The 19,127-nt window shown below is 39.7% G+C and overlaps 1 protein-coding gene and 2 long non-coding RNA genes across 8 annotated transcripts in view; 1 reads left to right on the forward strand and 2 right to left on the reverse strand.

The window, feature by feature from the left end:
* DYNC1I1 (dynein cytoplasmic 1 intermediate chain 1) overlaps positions 1-19,127 on the reverse strand; it is a 314,945-nt gene that overhangs the window by 175,063 nt on the left and 120,755 nt on the right. The gene's annotated exons all lie outside the window — the stretch shown is intronic.
* LOC116533259 lies at positions 9,323-14,526 on the reverse strand. Its single transcript, XR_004261181.1, has 2 exons — positions 11,572-14,526; positions 9,323-11,444 (listed from the first exon to the last, which is right to left on the reverse strand). It is a non-coding gene; the product is annotated as an uncharacterized LOC116533259 (long non-coding RNA).
* The window catches only part of LOC116533258, a 37,358-nt gene continuing 33,104 nt past the window's right edge, over positions 14,874-19,127 (forward strand). Inside the window, exon 1 of the long non-coding RNA XR_004261180.1 lies at positions 14,874-14,954. This is a non-coding gene — a long non-coding RNA (uncharacterized LOC116533258). The remainder of the gene's footprint in view (positions 14,955-19,127) is intronic.

Genomic DNA, 19,127 nt, shown 5'->3' on the forward strand with positions numbered 1-19,127 from the left:
ATACTGTGGAAGGACAGCTGACTGCAGCCAGCTACGGGGCCAGCCAAAAGTGGCACCTACCAGCTATGAAGGACGGCGAGTGCCCAGTGCCCCCAAGGTGAAGAAAAACCACATGAAGCGAAGTTCAGATCCACCAAGAACTTTATCACGATGCTGTTGGCACACACTGACGCCACCACAAACATTACTAGCAAATGCAATGCCCCGTGGTATTTTTGATACTTTCTATTTCACCACAACGTCTTCAGCAACTTGTACTATTCTTGAATGACTGAAGGGGTTAGGGGTGGGGTTCTGTAAATATACCTATATAAGTGGTCTTAGGAGGAGGTGCTTAGGCATAGCATTTTCTTTGGAAGGGTAATAGGGAGAGCTTTGGCTAGAAACTTTGACTTGACACTGTATTTACATAGCAGTTTATAATATTTTATAAATATTGAGGGACTGTCAATAGTTCATCTCAAAGAACGGAGGTGCTGGAAGGGATATAAAAGGTCTTCCTCAGATCACCTCTCAGCACTGCCTGCCTGAAAGGAGAGAAGGCTTTTGAGTCTATAAAATCATGCCCCTCCCACCCGCTTCTCACTACTGAAGCCACAGACACCCCCTCCCCAGTCCACAATCCAGAGGCCAAGGTCGTACAGATATTTTCTCGTCATTGAACCAGGTCAGGGGATAACTGGCAAGGCCGGCTGGAAAGTAAAAGTGTAAACAGGCTTTTATTTTCCCCTTCTTTTGGCTCTCCATGAATAGAACTTTCACATAAGAACCTCAAGCTGATGGAAAAATTAGATAATCACACCCGGTTGTCCTAAACTACCATACTCATCCTTACGATGGGTCAGCTAAGGGCTCCACAGAAGAGGGAAGAAACACTAATTGTCTTGCTTTATTGATGCCTTTGGGGAAACAAAATAGCAAAAGACACAAAGAAACAACTTTGAAGAATTTAAGACAGTTTTCTCATTCTGATTGCTTTGACTGAATTAAGATAATTTCCATGTTTTTAAAAGTGCTGAAATCAGGCAGGGAGCTTTCTAAAAAGTAAGCCAGCAGCACCCTCTACTGGCCATTTTTCTGCAGTGTGCAGAACCCAAGACAGGACAAGGTGGAGAAGCTGGGTTTAAGAGACATAGGGAAAGCTGCATATGTCAAGAAAACTTTCAGTGGTCACATATTACAGGCCATATGTGAAATCGTTGCTATTTCTCAATGGTAATGTAAGTACTCTGTCATAATATATATAAAAACTTAGCCCTGATATGGAAAACACAAAGAGAAAATGGAGAACAACTTAAATCTAATAGGATACAAATGTCTACTGATTATCGTTTTTTATAAATAAACGTATTCAAATATTAAACAAAAATTTCCCCTTTAGAGGAAACTGTTCAAATAAATATGGAGTGATATTTCTGAAACTCACATAATTTAGGCCAGTTTTTCCACTTAGATCCACACTCTGCTTACATACTCCAGTTTCAAATTTAAGGCGAAGAAAAGCTCGCCAATCAAAGGCTTTCATTGGCAATGGAAGATAAAGTTCCCTAAGCCCACAATGAACTGACTTTATATGGGAAGCATCTCATTTTGAGAAATGTTTTTATACTTGAGAAAGATAATTTTTAGTTAGAAATATTTCCATCTGTGACTAGTTTCTTTTAAATAAATATTTTAAATACGGGCACCAGTATGACTTCTAGATGTTCTCTGTTAAGCAGTTCAGACACAATGGTATAGGGATGGGTATATGCTCTCAGAGAAAAATCAAATCTCGCAGCTTCAAAAGTAGACAGATTCGCAGAGTATTGATAACTTGGTATTTACTTTAAGGCAAGTTGATCTCTTTTCAGGTTCGGGAGATGACTTTTTTGCTGTTGAAAAGATACGAATGAGAAGACTAACAAGCACGGTTTCAGTTTCTCTGCCTGTGAGCTGCAATGGGAAACACTATTTATTGACACATCCCAACTTAAACAGAAGAAATATCCTAACCTAACTGAAAAGCAGGTAAGTAAAATGTTTTGACTTTGTTAATATGGGAATTTGTATCATATAAATGTACAGCCTATTTGAGTGAAAAGTGAAATTTTCTGATTTCATTTCATTGACAAGGAGGAATTGCATTCTGTGAATTTATGAGTTTTATTTGCAATTTGCCACAGAGTTCTGTAGAGAGTAGCACTGAAAAAAAAAAACATTGAATATAGCGAGAATTTCTCACACATATAGATTTATATAATTTTATAGCTCCAACTGAACAGGAGGATCATTTAATCTAACCCCAGTCCATCAGGACATAACTCCTCTTAGTACTCAATAAATTGTTTCAAAAAATAGCTTTCCCTGAAGTGTATAGAAATAAAACATAAATATGCTTTAATGATTTTCATAAAATACAAATTAAATAGAAAAATCAAAGCTCTAGAGATAGATGTAAGTTCAAATCCCAGCATCCCATCTCTTTAGCTATGTGACTTTGTTTGTGTTAGTCAAACCTTTCTGATCTCAGGCTCCTGATCTGTAAATACTTTTCAGGTTTGTATTAGAGATAATATGCGCAAAGCTTCTGGAACAAAAGTGCTCAATGAATGATAACTATTACTATAGTTTGTTATTATGTGTTTGTCCTCCTTGGCTGTCTTTATGACTATATAAAAATGTCATGCTTTCTGAATTAGGAAGAGATTAATTATCTAAGTAACATGAAGAAAATGCTGGCACATGAAATAGAGTTCATTCACTGTCATTTAAGACATAACTGAAATCATTCATTTCAGGGTCGAGCAATGGATCTCAAGGGGCATAGAGTAGAAATAAAATGCCATAAGATTTCTGCTTTCATCAAAAGTCTCATCTTAATTAAAAAGCAAACAAGTGACTCCATTTAAGAGAAGTACCTGAGCAATTTCATTTGCTCACTTTCCCTTTCAGGACATGAGTTCTGATTACTCAAACAAGACTTCTGGAGGGAATGGCCACGAGACATGTGCTACCCAGCAGAGAGAATACAAACTAGACCTCTGTAATGAACTTAAGGGAAAACATGAATTAATGCAAATGCCAATCCTCAAATGCAGACTTCATTCTCAAATTGCACACCAGTGAAGCCACTAATAAATTATTAGGTAGCTTCATTTTGAAATGCTTGTCCAACATTAACTAATTTGACCATATGATATTTTCAAAGGGATAATTATTATTCTCATCTTGCAGATGGGGAAATAAAACAAGATGATCATCACATTTAAAAAGGAACATTATTTCATGTTATGACTAATACTGTATTCAGTTACCAATTTTATTAAAGGGTGAAAATATTATGTCTGCATTAAAAAAAAAAAAAAAGACATGACAGATCCAAAATGGGTAAAGAAGTGTATTTCGAGTTTTCTTTTTAAATTATTTGCTCTCTTCCATAATCCACAACCCACAGAAAGGATTTCAAGTGGCTTATAAAAATAACCATAATACAAAAGGAAATAGTAAAAAATCAGGAATGTCTAATAAGAGAAAATAATAGAGCCATGGACAAGAAAGCAGCCCCATTCTATTTAGCTGCTGTAAGTGGCTCACAGCTTCCTAGTGAGGAAAGAAAATGAAAATATTAATATGATTCATGCTGTTATAGATGAAATGTGCTTTGAATTGTTTTTCCAGGAGTAGTAGGTCTGGTGCCCCATTCAGGCCTTCTTGCATGGTACTTCCAATAAACCTACCAACCCAGTGCCTTCGTGGGCGAATGTATAGTTCTAGTCATGAAACAGGTCAAAGCTAAAAGGCTTGCAAACAGATCAAATGCACAATTCTGCCCAAAATTAGAGCCACCTGGTATGCCACTAATGGGTCACAAGTGTGTTGTGAGCAACTGATGCCCTCAGCCCTGGGATGAGGATGGGTCTACCTCCTTCATTTATCCCAGTGTTTCATGCAAATGCTCTGATATTAATGCAAAAAAAAGATTAGGAAGCACAACTCTAGACAACTGAACTAATAAACCTATAACATTAGTAGTGAATAGAGACTGAAAAATCAGACTCATAATCCAAAAGACTGGCAAGGATGCCATTTCTTTAATTCTATGTGTTACCCATGTGTATTAGTCCTTTCTTATGCTGTTAATAAAGATGTACCTGACACTGGGTAATTTACAAAGAAAAGAGGTTTAATGGACTCAAAGTTCCACATGGCTGGGAGGCCTCACTATCATGGCAGAAGGCAAAGGAGGAGCAAAGGCACGTCTTACATGGAGGCAGGCAAGAGAGTGTGTGCATGGGAACTGCCCTTTACGAAACTATCAGTTCTTGTGAGACTTACTCACTATCATAAGAACAGCATGGGAAAAACTGCCCCATGATTCAATTACCTCCCATGGGGTCCCTCCCATGACACATGGGGATTATGGGAGCTACAATTCAGGATGAGATTTGGGTGGGGACACAGCCAAACCATATTACCATGTCCAGCCCTCTTTCATATGTGTGGCACCATGCCCCCACCCACCCAGAGCTCTGTCCATTTTTACAACAGGACGACTTCACTTGGCAAAGATCAGTTTATGAAGTAAGGCTCACTTTAATTTCAAGAGAACTAAAAAATAATATCATATATGAACCTGAAGATGCAAACACATTAACATCTGTTTTTTCCAACCAGGATAGAACCATCAACCAGGCTCTGGCTCCTAGAGGTGCAAGTAATGAAAGAGACACTAGCTCACCTTAAGCAAACAAACCAAGGGAAAAGGTCTACCTAAAAATATTATCAGACTATTTTTGCCAATAGTGGTAGAGCATTAATCAAAGGGATTTAACTAGCTTTCTTTCTTTTTCTTAGCCAACTTGCAAAAGTTGGTTCTCATTTTGGGAGCATGGGGGAGTAACTATTTTCAAGGATGCGTGAAACCAATCCACTGCCACAATACTAAGATACAGGAAGTCCAACTTGGTCTGTAGCCCACCAATCTCCTGCCTTTGTGGCGGTCCTCCCACTGTTTAGAAGCTGATTCAGACAAAGGCAGAGGAAGGACAAAGGCTGTGGGTTGTTAGTCCTTGACCAGGGCTGGTGCTAATGAGACTCTAGACAATGCATACACAGACTGAATCTCCTCCTTCCTGCCTCCAAAGCTGCCGACATGTTCGTCAAAGAGGGACAAGCCTGCATGTATGGCTAGGACAGTTCCTTGTACCTCAGTGGACATTCTTCTGGCAGAAAAACCTGCACATGATCAGAACAGGATTTCTCACTATTAGTTATTCACTCTATGTCCTTGAAAATGAAGGAGTGGAAAGGACCAGCTCTTCAACCTGAGCCACATGCACTGCACACCCTAAGCAGGAGGGATTAAATGTCATCAAAGGCAAACGTCCTTCAGCCACGGAGAACAGAACAAGCCAGAGAAATTCCTTCACTCCAGAACTGCCTGTCCTCTCCTTTCTTAGCATCAAGATGTTCAAGTGGGCCGGGCGTGGTGGCTCATGCCTGTAATCCCAGCACTTAGGGAGGCCAAAGCAGGCAGATCACCTGAGGTCAGGAGTTTGAGACCAGCCTGGTCAACATGTTGAAACCCCCTCTCTACTAATAATACGAAAATAAGCTGGGCATGGTAGCACATGCCTGTAATCCCAACTACTTGGGAGGCTGAGGCAGGAGGATCTCTTGAACCCGGGAGGTGGAGGTTGCAGTGAGCTGAGATTGCGCCACTGTACTCCAGCCTGGGCTGATGGCAAGACTCCGTCTCAAAAAAAAAAAAAAAAAAAGTTCAAGTGAGTGAGTGTTGAACAAGCAGCCTTAAACAGTTTGGATTACATGTTCACAAATTTGGATGCTTGGGTATTCATCCTACAGATGAGGGCATCCTGTATAATCACTGAAGTCTTCTTACAGATAATCTGTAACTAGTTACACCTAGTTGTAGTGACAAAACACTAGCTATATATATATTTTCTAATTTATTTTATTGGTAGGAAAGCTCCCTTTAAAGTAGTGGTTCTCAAGATGAGATCCTTAGACCAGCAGCAGCAGGTGCCGACCTGGGAACTCACCACACATGCAGCTCACAGACCTGACTTCAGACCTGCTGAACCAGAAGGTCAAAAGATGAGGCCCTGCAATCTGGTTTGAACACGCCACCAGGTGATTCGGACGCAAGCTCAAATTTGAGAATCACTGCCTTAGAGTATGTTGTTTCCTGTTTCCTAGTGGTTCAACTATTTCCTAAATGTAACCTTGGGCCTCTGTGTCCTTCATGGGCCCATTTCCAATCAGCCTTTTCTGAGGAGGAGTGTTTGGTATCATTCCTTCCCTCCTTGCTTTCCTTCTTCTTACCTCTGGTCGGCCTTTTTTGACCCTTAACTGAAGCAGATAAGTACATACCAGCACTACCTCAGTGTCACCTCTGTGGGGTCTCTCCACTAGTCCCACTCCACTAATCTGCCTCATTCTCAGACTCTGAATGCCCTCCTCCTCTGGACTTCTCCTCGCCATCATGGCTTACCACCTGGCTTCAGATCAATTCGCTTTGGTCACCCACACGTTTGAACCCCCAAAACTGTGAAGTTTCTTTGGCTTCAAGACTCCTTCTCTGTTTTAATTTTTGACAACTGTGGGATTATCAAGCCTTGTTGGCCTATTTTTTATACTATGTCTGGAAACATCATCATAGCTGTTGGCAGACTAACCCAGCTATCCCCACGCTTGAGTGAGAATGCCTCTTCAGATATCTTTCAAGCTAACCTCCTAAAAAAGCCACCCCTTCAAAGCATAGCTTTTACCATATTATCCCTCTTACCTCTTGTTTTTAAAAGATTCCAAAACTTTAATCTTCACCACTATCCAAAAAATAATGATCATGACAAATGTCATGATTATAAAGGTGATGGTGGCCAATATCATGATGGCCAACCTCTATTACATGCTAGTCATGAACAGCTGTGAGCTACCTGTATGTATGATCTGATTTCATTTTCAAAACAACCCTGTGAGAGGGTGCTATTGTCTCTCTTTAATAGGTGAGAAATCTGGGTAATTTCAAAGTTAAAGTAGCTAATTAGTGACAGCAATAGGACTTGAACCCAGTCTGTAACCTATAAATGTCCATGATTCTTATACTGATTCCGATTCTTCTAATGCCTTGACAAGGCATCCAAAGCCCAATGCAAGCTGGTTACCTATTACTCTTTTATGGGAATTCTCTACTCTGCTATACTGGACCCAGCACACCTGCCTCAAAACCCTCGCTAATGTCCATGAGGCCTTATCCTACCCTTCAGCCTCTCTGAATCTTGATCCATGCCTCAGAGCCCAGTTCAAGGCTTACCACTTCCAGGGATAAGTGTCCACTTTACATGGATTATACGTGCATGGATGAAGGGCTAGGACTGTCAGATAATATAAAAGAAAATACAAAACCTCTGGCTCCTGGACACAGAAGTCCTGAATGCCAGTTAATCTGGGTGTGAGGAGGAACAGATGGGGTAGCATTTAGGAAGCTGTATTATTTCAGGTGTGATGTAATAATAGCTAAGGTTTTAGCTCTGGGAGTGACACGAAAGGGATGGGAACCAAGACATATGAAGAAAGAATTCACAGGCCTTAGGATGGACTCAATATGGCGTGGAAATGAAAGGAGAAAGAAGAATTCCGAGTCCTCCAATTCTGATAGGTCAAACAAAGCAAGAGCAAAGCCTTCATCCTTACCTGGGTGACACGGTGGGGATGACACAAGAAAAAGAGGCAGGGAGTTTCTTGCAGAGGCCTAACAGTTGGGCCAGCCCTGCAACCCATCTCCTGACGTGGCGTCTACCTCCAAAGTGCACTTGAATCAAGCACAACCCCAAGAGAGAAAGAGAGATGAAACAGAGGGAGAACAAGGCTCAGACCAAGTAATGCAGGTCTCAAAGCACCTAGAAAGGAGTTTGGATTGATTTCAAGAGCAACCAGATCCTGGGTCCCAAGTCTGCGGCTCACATTCCCAAGCTCAAAAAGGCAAAGGCTAAAGAACTTGGCACACCAAACTGGGTTGAATGTATACTGCTGAGTTTTCGGTACATAAAAAAAATTAAAAAAAAACAAATTTTTTTTAAAAAAAAAAAAAAAAGGCAACCAGAAACCACGGAAGGGTTTTAAGCAAGGGGGTGATGTAATTTACTTATATTTTATAATATTAATAAATTTATATTATCACCCTCCTTCGTTCTTCCAGGTTCTTCTCTTCCTCCTTCCTCTTTTCTTTCATGGTCCAGGATCAAATTCCTTCACATTCCAGGACAGCAGAGAGTGTGGGCATGCCCAAGCCATACCCTCTGCAACCCTAGCTCTAGCACAATGTAGTCACATAAAAGATGACCAATAAACACAGGTTTATAAAATGAACAGATAAATGGAATCTGCACATGTCTTTGTTTTACATGTAATTTGCAACAACAAGGTTCTCACAGCCAAAGATGTGGTTAGAAAACATCCTCATTGCTGCTACAGCTCTAAAAATATCCAAGTTGTATTTTCCATCCCCTAACCCCGCCCTCGCCCTCCAAGTTTCTAAGTTTCTGCAGAGTTTTCAGCGGGGTTTTCTTTTTCTTTTTGCTGTCTCATTACTGAGCCCTTCTCCTCCTCCGCATGAACTTTTGTCCTGCTATTCTTTCCCTTTCATTTAGAATTGTCTTTATCCCAAATGTCTCTTTGGTATTTCATCAGTCTTCACATCCTCCCTTTTTTGTCTGTTCCAGGAACAAACCCAGTCTTTTTTCTTCAGACACTGTCTGGGAGAGTTATGCCCAACTCTTTAATTTCCCCCCACTGCCGTCCCATAGTCCTCCCATCAACCCTACTCCCTGTCTTGTAATGCAGTTTATGTTTTGTCTTAAAAGGATTCTTTTGCTTTTTTAGAGGTCAAGATCATATTTAACAAGGTACGTTTTACTACAACTCTGGATATGATAATGCAACGATGCCAAGTTTCCAGTGCTGCTCCTCTGGGGATGCCCTGCCGAGCGCTCTGCTCTCCATGTATCTAAGCCCACAGACTCTTTCTAAACCAACCACTGGGCACAATTATGGGGAGTCCTAGATTCTTGGGTTGCTTGTGAGCAATCAAGGTGGCTCTCCTGCATCTGGCTATGGATGAGCCCCCACCCTTTGCCTCACTCAGAGAGGCCAGATGACTGAATGCTAAATCCTACAGATTAGAAAATTGCTCAGGAAATCAGAGAGTTGAAGAGTTGTTCAACCAGCAATATTTAACCATTTGGTGTATTACTCCCTTTTGAAGGAACATCATGAGGAACATCATTGTTTTCTGATATGAAAGCCTACATTATTTTCCTCAAAACTCTTTTAATGGTCTCATCATTAGTGCCTACCAGTGTTTCTTCAATCTTTGATATTTATGGGTATAGCACAATAGATGTTAAATCTATAGATCGCTATTCAGGTGCCAAATGCTTGCTTGTAGAATGAAATGTGGGAAAACAGCTGATTTGCGAAGCTAGAGAGCTCCATGATACAGTTCTATAAATTTTTTAAATTGTTTTATGAAAATAAGTATATGATACACACATTTTTGTTAAACTCTATTAAGAGCAGTTTCCTTCCATGGGTAGTCTCCATCTTCTCGCACGGTTGTTTAACATTAAAAGAGCATTTTGTGATTTTGTTCCTTAAATAAGATACCCATAGACTGCGTAACTAAATTTTCCAACACCTAAACACTATTTTTTATTCATTAAAATATGTTAGTTATAAAAAGTAAATAAAACTTAACAATTTCAATTTCCGTCTGTCACATTTAGTTGAATTCACTTACATAATTTCCAAGTATTGTTTTCATTCCATTTATTTCTTACTATTCATTTTTTTTCAAAAAATTGAGCTCAATTTGACAATGCTTTTCTACTTTTCCATCTGATAACCTGTTAAAACATTATTCACTGAGTTCATATATATGAAACATTTTCTGAGACCAAAAAAAAAAAAAAGTTGATTGAGACACACTTTCTCTCAAGTAGACTGCCCTATGGTCTGCTTGAAAACAAGGACCACGCGAACCGATACAGTCGTGCTGTAAGGCAGAGAATGAGGACGGGAACCTGCACTGAAGGGGCTGTAGGAACTATTTGCGGAGATGAGTCTTGGGCTTTCAGTAGCGGAATGGGTGGCGTTGGGGCTAAACAGTAGAGGGAATGTCACTGGAAGAGTAGGGAAGAGCAAGAATGCAGGGACAGGAATGTGATTTGACCTTAGAGAAGAATGCGGAAACTAAACTGGCTGAGGCCAAGGGCTCCCTTGTGCAAGTGAGAGGAGGTTAGGCATACTGTGCACAGCTTTGAGTGCCAGATTATTCTCCTGGAAGACAGAAGCCCTAACGTTTCCCCCAAAATGTACAGGGTCATTCTGGCAATTATATGATGGCTTACGAAAGCATGCACTGTGTGACCTCAACTCATTTTCAGGTACTCACTGAAACTCATGAGAGTAAGGCTGCTTCAAACATGAAAACATGGGGCAAGGATATGTGCTCATGTCCCAATATTTTTCCACTGTTTTGTATTACCTGAGAAGTGTGGGACAAGAAAAAGCAAGTAGCTCAGAGATCAACAACTCTGTCTTTGACTGAGCTGCTGATTTCAAAGCGGATGTTCTGCAAGCAAATCTCAGTAAGGAAGCTGAGAAAGCACAGCTGCTTGGAGAGCTTAAGTGGTTTAGCTTAATTCCTCTGTAAACTGTATTTTAAATGACTATGAAACCACATTTCTGTGACTGGTATTGTTTAAAGAGATGGAAGCCCAGCTAAAATGCTTTGGTTTTCTTTCATAAATATTCAGATTTATTCTAAGACTTTTCTCTTGCAGTATCTGAGAATCAGCCACTTGCAAGCAATGAAGACTGGGCTGCCCACTGTGTGTCCTGAGGACTCTGTTTGTCACAAGCATTTAATTTTCTTGGAGTCTCATAGACTGCACTCTTTCAGGCTGCTTGATAATGAGGCTTTCTATAAATAAAAAAAACAAGAGCAAATGTACTTCACCCTGATTTCCACAAAAATTCTCCCACTCCAATAAATACAGCAGAAAGCTTAAAGGTCCGTTTTTTTGAATGATGAATATAGCAACTAAGTCTCAACCTTGTATCAAAGAAAAAGCCTAATTCTAGGAATAAATGGGAGTGAAAGATAAGTCCTTCACCAAGATCAAGGACTCAGTGAGCACACGGGTGGAAAACAGGTAAAGGTGGTGTTTTTAAGACCCTCAGAAAAGTTTTATTAAAAAACAAGAGCCACAGATGTTTAAAAAGTAAAAGGTATCAATATGAATCAAGCCTCTCATTCTGTGTCAAGTGATCAAGACCCTTTACATACAATATCTCAATATACTGTATATGGTATTTAATCTTTAAAATACCATATACAGTAAATTCTGTTTTCACACTTACAGATGCAGAAACCATGACTTGATCACTCAAGTGATCAAGACCCTTTACATACAATATCTCAATATACTGTATATGGTATTTAATCTTTAAAATACCATATACAGTAAATTCTGTTTTCACATTTACAGATGCAGAAACCATGACTCAAGGGGATGAAGTAACTTGCCCAAAGTCACAGTTATAAGTGGTGAAATAAGAATGCAAACTCAGGTCTCTCTGGCTCACAACAGTCCATGCTATATTCATTACACCACAACAAGGAGAAGGCTTCCAGAAATAATAGCAACTTCAAGAAATATATTTTACACATAATTTAAAAGGGCTACTATGCCTATCAGAAAACTGTTCTGTCTTTCCCAGAAAAAATATAGTTCATGCAATAATCTGCAGTGCATCTTCAGTGGGTCCTTACCATTGGGAAGCCCTGTTGCTAAGAAGCATGCCCCCAAAAAGCATCCAAACCAATTGGAAAGCTGATAACACAGAGAGATAAAAAGATAGTGTATACAAAACAGAATATCATTAATACTGAAATTAATGACTATAAACACTACAAAGTGTTCTAGTTAAGATTAGAGAGAGCTACTTTTACATTGGACTGGTTAGTGGAAAGATCAAAGCAAAGGTGGGTGGGGCTTAATCTTGAAAAATGGGCAAAATTTTAACCTGCTCACAGTGTTGACAGGATAATGAAATGCCATATAGGAAAGAAAAAAAAAAAAAAAGCCAAGACTCAATGGAGAGTTAGCAGAAGTCCAGTCTCTATCTCTGCCCCAAGAAAGACAAAATCCCTAGAGAACCTCTCATGCAATAAAATGGAAGATAAATTCTTTGGCATAATCAGGGACCCCACGTGAGTGTGAGGCATAGGTCAGGAAAGAAGAAGGGCAATATTAGCATGAGTCTCGGCATCTATAGTTGCTAAGCTTAGGGGAAAATGACAGTGGCCTTTTTAAGAAAAAAGAGTGCAGATAATATGAGTCTGCAGTTGAGTAGGTGTACAACTCAAAGTATAGAACCTTGTCAGCACTCAGTTTTGTATTCCTGGGAGCTATCCAGGGTACTGACTGATTCTATTCCAATCTCTCTGACCCAGTGGACCAAGGCTTGCCTTAGTGTTTCTGCACATGTAACACGTGAACCTCTTTAGTTCATCCACTCTGAAACTACTGCTATTTATGACCTCAATTACTTTCCAAGCCAAACTGCACTTTGTCTGTTGCCTGCTACAGTTTATAATTGCAGGCCATCAATCTGGCTTCCAACTGGCATTCCAACAGGTAAAGAAAATACTGGAGGCATTACAGGTGAAAATAACACTTTAAGCAAGGGTCAGAAACAATAAATTGACCCTTTTGCTTGAACTAGAGAACTTATACAGGGAAACTGTAGAAATAAACCTGAAATGTAGGCTGAAACTAGCTTGTGAAAAGTATTGATTTCAATGATAAGGTATTTTGACTTTTTGCACAGGTGACTTCAACATCCTGACACTCTGAACATTTTGTTATTTCCTAACAAAAATAATGTTAGGAAAACCAATATGGAAATAACATGGCAATGAGTCAGAGAGGAAAGATTCAATTGGGAGTCAGATAGTCCAAAGGAGCTAAAAGTTTTTAGAACATACACTTTAACTGATGAAAATTATTTTCAGGGATTATGGATTTCAAGGAAAAGGTTCTCCAAGAATTCAAGATCACATTCCCTTCTGCTATTTTCAAAAAGCATGCTATTGGGATGTCTGTATATATATTTGTGTGTATATGTGTATGTGTATTTGTGTGTATATGTGTGTATATATAGACATACACACATATGTATATTTACATATGTATTTTACATATATATGTAAAATGTCCCCAGTACTAATCAATATGCAAATCCTAAAAGATTGTTCTATGATGTCTTGCATCTGTCATTGACTGAAAATGTGTCTCTTCATCTCCTAGTCTCCAGTCTCTTCCCATTTTGTTATAAATAATCTGATCAATTTCTCAATGCTGAGTATCTGTCACTTCTCTTTCACAGAATTAGGTAGGCAAAGCACATCACTTAAGGCTTACTAGAGTGTATTCTCCTTCTGTCCTGCAGTCTATCCAAGCAGTTTCTCTGAAAGTCAGCTGCCTCTATCCTCCACAGATGATGTGAGAAAGAGGAAACAGGATCAAGAACCTGGGGTCTGTCTACGGTCCAGGTCCTTTTTAACAGTACTCTGGAAGTAATGTCATTTAAATTCTGTGATGTTGATGACCTCGTGCCATAACACAGTTGCCAGATTTAGGGCAGTCTAAACCTCTCCATACACCCTAAAATAAAGGTCTAACCAAGCCCACTTTACCAGCTACCTAGTATCTATGCCTCCAGAAAAATAAGACAAAACTGGACTAGAAATCTTTTCTTTTTTAGATGTAGTCTCACTCTGTCACCCAGGCTAGACGAGTGCAGTGTCCCGATCTCAACTCACAGCAACCTCTGCCTCCTGGGTTCAAGCGATTCTTCCGCCTTAGCCTCCCAACTAGCTGGGACTACAGGCGTGCGCCACCACGCCTGGCTTAGGAATCTTTTGATCTGGCCATAAAGTGTTGCCAAGCTGTGAACGCATTCTCAGGACACTGCTGCTCTTCTCCACCCACCTGTCTCGAGGCTCTCTTTGGGAGTCACTTTCTGCTGTAAGCCAAGTTCTCCCACAGCAGCATCCACTACTTTCTAGCATTCAACTAAGTACACCTACCATGATGCACATTCTTATTCTTTGTAGTCAAACAAATAGAGATTCAAATTCTGCTTCTAATAATTATTGGTTGTACCCTCGCAGAGCGCTACAACCTCTGTAAACCTTAGTTTTTTCACCTATCAAAGAGGAATGATTGAACTTGCCCCAGAGAGTTGTCATAAGGATACATTTTAATAAGGGATCCAAAGCACTTAGCAAGGCATGGAAAATGGAAGCATTTAATAAACTATGAATTGTGATGGTAATAAAATGATATTATATCGTTTCTGTTCTTTGCGGAATATTCACAAGGCACTTGGTTTTCCCACAGGTTGAAACATTTCAAACATTAAGTCTCCTCTCTGCTTCTTTGTTTGTGGGTCTTTCTTTTTTTTTTTTTTTTTTTTTTTTTTTTTTTTTTGAGACAGAGTTTCGCTCTTGTTACCCAGGCTGGAGTGCAATGGCACGATCTCGGCTCACCGCAACCTCTGTCTCCTGGGTTCAGGCAATTCTCCTGCCTCAGCCTCCCCAGTAGCTGGGACTACAGGCATGTGCCACCATGCCCAGCTAATTTTTGTATTTTTAGTAGAGACGGGGTTTCACCATGTTGACCAGGATGGTCTCGATCTCTTGACCTCATGATCCACCCGTCTTGGCCTCCCAAAGTGCTGGGATTATAGGTGTGAGCCACCGCACCCGGCCGGGTCTATCTTTTATTCCAGTTCCATATATTTTCTTCACATTTACTTCTTCTGGGTTCCAATCTTTGGCATGGATTACTGTCCAGCTACAACTAGCTGCGACTAGCCTTGTTGGAGGTAGAAAAGGATGCTTCAGAAAATACAAGATGCCATGCTGTTCAACTGAACACTTCCCTACACAAGTTGGAAACATTTGGGTGAAATGGCACAAAGCACTTTGGAGAAGTAGAGTTTGATCTCAGTGTGCAAAAGGTGTAAAAAGTAGGAAAAGGTAAATATGTTCTTCTTTTCCAAGTTCAATATACAGTACTTACTACTAAAACACTAATTATATTAAATTGCCTCACACTTCACATTTCTCCTTAGTGGGGTTAAAGATAGCAAAAAATATTTGCTACCAAGATTTGGCCATGGAGTACTGTAATATTGTACATGCCAGATGCGGCTGCACCACTAGGCTATCTCATGCCCATTAACAATTGCACCGGGTTCAACTAAATTAATGAAGTTCCAGGTCAGCCTGGAAACAGCCAGTGCTTTTCTAAAAACAAAAACATTGAACCAACTAGAAAGATAGCTTTCATACTGTCCTCCATGGAATAAGATGGGGGTTAAGTTTTCACACGTGAATTAAGCTAAACTGAAATAAGATGGGCCATTGTTTTAATAAATTGAGGGCATGTGGCTGGCAGTAATTAGAATGGCCTGAATAAAGAACACGTTGAACTCCCTACTTCGATGAGAATGCACTTAGAATATTTCATTAGGAGGAGGAGACAAGTGGATTTAAAACATATCATGTTTTTAGATGACTACGTTTCCCATGCATACGAGGCACAGTATAAATAATACTCTAAAAAATGCCATGTTCTTAAAATGTGATGGTTTCCCCAATATATAACACGAATGTAAACAAAATGTCTGTCAAGCATAGCAATAACATATTGCTTAACACAGCAAACTTATAATATACACCTATTATTCTTGGTTCTCTTAATGAAAGAATCTAAGGACACTGCATAAATTCTTCAACACATGTTTCACTTCTTCAGCTGCCTTGTGCTGTAGAACATCATACTAACAAGAAGTGATGCTAACAAGAAGCTAAAACCAGTGTAGCAAATGGGGCATTTAAATATATATAAACATGCTGGCATTCACAAAGAAAGGAGCTATTGGAGGGAACTAAATGAATCCCTAGACAGACATATTTTAGTTTAATATTCCATGTGTTTTTTCTACATGCTAACTATTTCAGTTCTGCTCAACAGCAGAGAAAAAAAGACTCCACTGGAGAACAAGAAGTCAGCATGCAATTATCTCCTGGGCTTATATACTAAACACAATTATTTTTTGGGAAAGGAAAAAGACAGCCTCTTGAATTTCACAAACTTTCTTTGGTCACTTTAAAGCCACCCTTAAATACCAATATTTGCAGACAGCAGCTAAAGAAACAAAGATTGCACTGCTTATGCTAAACAACCCATCTGGTAGCTCGTGTGGATTCAGAAAACCTGGATCATTTTATGCACTGGCCCACTAAAGCTGGAGAATCAGTTTCAGCTCTTACTTACTCTCTTAAATATTTGTTCAGCATCACCAGGGAAATCAGTTCTTGCTGTTGATTGAGGCCAAATCCAAAAAGCAGTGATTTCTGGTATATATTCAGAATGAAGAAATGGCTGGTTTTTAGCCTAAATTATCCAGGTGTTTGGCCAACCCTTAAGCAGATGGTGGCCCTCATCTAACCATACTAGGCTTAATTCATCTGTTCACATCCTTCAGATTCCATAGCCTTCATCAATAAGCACTGCCAGTAAGCAGTGCTGCTACAGAGAATTGAGCATTTTGAAAAATAGCATTTTTCATCAATTAAAGCAACTTTCACATTAAAAGGAGCAACTGGGACCCTAAAAAGGCAACATATTGAAAGTAGTTCAAAAGCAACACTGGGGTTGGAGGGGAGGGGGATAAGTACAAGTTATTCTTAAAACAGAAAAGAAAAATAACCTGTTGAATTTACAGGTTATTGGAAATGATGTTGGTGTACACTCTGCCTCAGTCTGAAGATTACCATGTAGCTCTCACTCATTTGTTATTAATTATTCTTTAAACAGATGCAATGATACATCCTACTAGACACTCAGAGAACTCTGTCCCTTTAACTACAGCCTGTACTATACCTCAGGCTCCAGGAAACAAGTCTGATCTTGGCCCAGCTCTCACAGGCAGTCCAAGTTGGTCTGAACCGGTTCCAAAAGAACTGTGCTCCAACCTAACTGGGCACTGGTCAATGACTGCAGAGCATCATTTAAACTGAAAGGGATAGTTATCTAGGCCTAAAATCAGTTGGAAACAAACAGCTGCCATGTCAGCAGTCTCTCTTTCCTGGAGGCTCCAGCACACTTAGTTGGGATCCTTTGTCACCAGTTATTTCCATCCGAGCTGACGTGGTTACTTAAAAAAGATGATGCCATGTTTGTGTGTTCGTCACACTTTATTTCTTCTTCTTCCTCCTCTATATCCAAGAGACAACCGAATAAGAAATTAAAGCATCTTTCACTATTTTCTTCTTATTCCATTTCAATTGGAGAAAATCTTTCATTAAATACACTCAGCTTATTTAGAAGGAACAAAGTCTAAATAATTTGGTATTGTACAACTCATTCCCTATATGTTACTTAGAATGAAAATCTCACAGGACATACATGGTATGCTTCCTCCCAATAAAACTTTATTCCATGTTTACTTAGATTTCTTTGAGAAAGAGAGGATGGTTGGAAATAAATAAACCTTTTCCAAATAAACCAGGACACCAAGAAGAGCTCACGTCTGTTATGGAATCAAACCCTTGTATTTTGCCTAACTGATATTATTCAAAGTGAGTTTTAATGGTGAGAGGATAGCTTCCATGGGGTGACCATTTTCCACATGGATTTCCAATTCCAAATCTCCTTAGCAATGACCTCAGCTTGACTCCAAATTTAACTATACACATCTAACCTCAAGTACAGCTTCTCCAGCAAACCCCAGATTGTCCTTATTTTTCTTTTTAAAGCAATGTGTGTATTGTATCCAGGCCATGGTGATGGTGATTATTATATTAATAAAGCTACTGTTCCCTGGAGATGTGGCTTTGTGGTTTCCAAAGAGCCTTCTACCCTAGCCAGGGAGGAGGCAAAAATTCTTGTATGGGTTGTTTTGCAATGGTTTGTGGAACAGAACAGCAGAATGTCACAAGAAGGAAGCAATAATTAAAGGGGAAGAGAAATTTGAAGAGAAATACAGCTAGGATTCCTTTCCAGTGGCATGCTAAGCAATATGGAGCAGTGCTGAAAATGCAGTAGGATGGACCTTGTTAATCATGGAACCTCGGATGCCCCCTACAGAAGAGCTCCCCATGCTGTTGCCAGAGAAGGCAGCAGAAATACACATGCAGACCCTTTCCAGGTCATCATCAGGGCAAACTCATGTGCCCCATGGAACAGATACCTCCTTGCATACAAAACACAGGTGAGCACCTACATGATAATAAGCATATTATTCACCAGCTATTTCTGCAAACTGTTCTAAAATCAGAGGCTTTGGGGAATAAGAAGGCAAAAGAGATACATACAGAGGTAGAATGGAAGTCAGATAACAATGTTAGATGTTCCTGGAGAATATTCATAGAAAAGAATCAAATATTCAAAACTTTAAGAGCAGAAAAAAAATCTAGTGATATAATTTTTCTTCCCTCCTTTAAATATCCTAACATGCAGGAAGCATTGAATGAAAGTGGCGGTTTCTAACACACTCCACATGTAGGGTTATCTTTACCTGTGATTTTAAACTAGTTCAGCTCACAACACGCCTAAAGGAGTGGTGTGCTCTCTCCACCAACTGCTGTTCTCCATTTCCATTTTTCAAGGATTCCTTGACTGTCTCAAGCTAATAAATAAAAAATATCCAGGATGATTCTGACTTGGTGGGACCAACACACGCCAGACATGGCCATTTGGAGTGGGATGTGCCTGGGATTCAATCTCAAGAGTGCCTAGTATGAGGAAAGGCTGACCTCTGACTTGAACATAATTTTAGCTCAAGAGTGGCCAACAGAAGATTGAGATTTCATAGCTCATGGAGGCATCTTGACATCAGTTTGTTTGTGGTTGTTTTTTAAAGGCCCTCTGGTGATTCTAACATATAAGAAGGGTCAAAATCCCTTATTCAGAGCAAGATTATTGTGCTTGAAAACTCTCTGTCTCCAGATGCAACATGGTCCCTTCTCCATTGCTTTGATA

This window comes from Sapajus apella, unplaced genomic scaffold (assembly GCF_009761245.1).
Source record: "Sapajus apella isolate SASKATOON/1434 unplaced genomic scaffold, GSC_monkey_1.0 scaffold81, whole genome shotgun sequence".
Classification (NCBI taxonomy): Eukaryota; Metazoa; Chordata; class Mammalia; order Primates; family Cebidae; genus Sapajus; species Sapajus apella.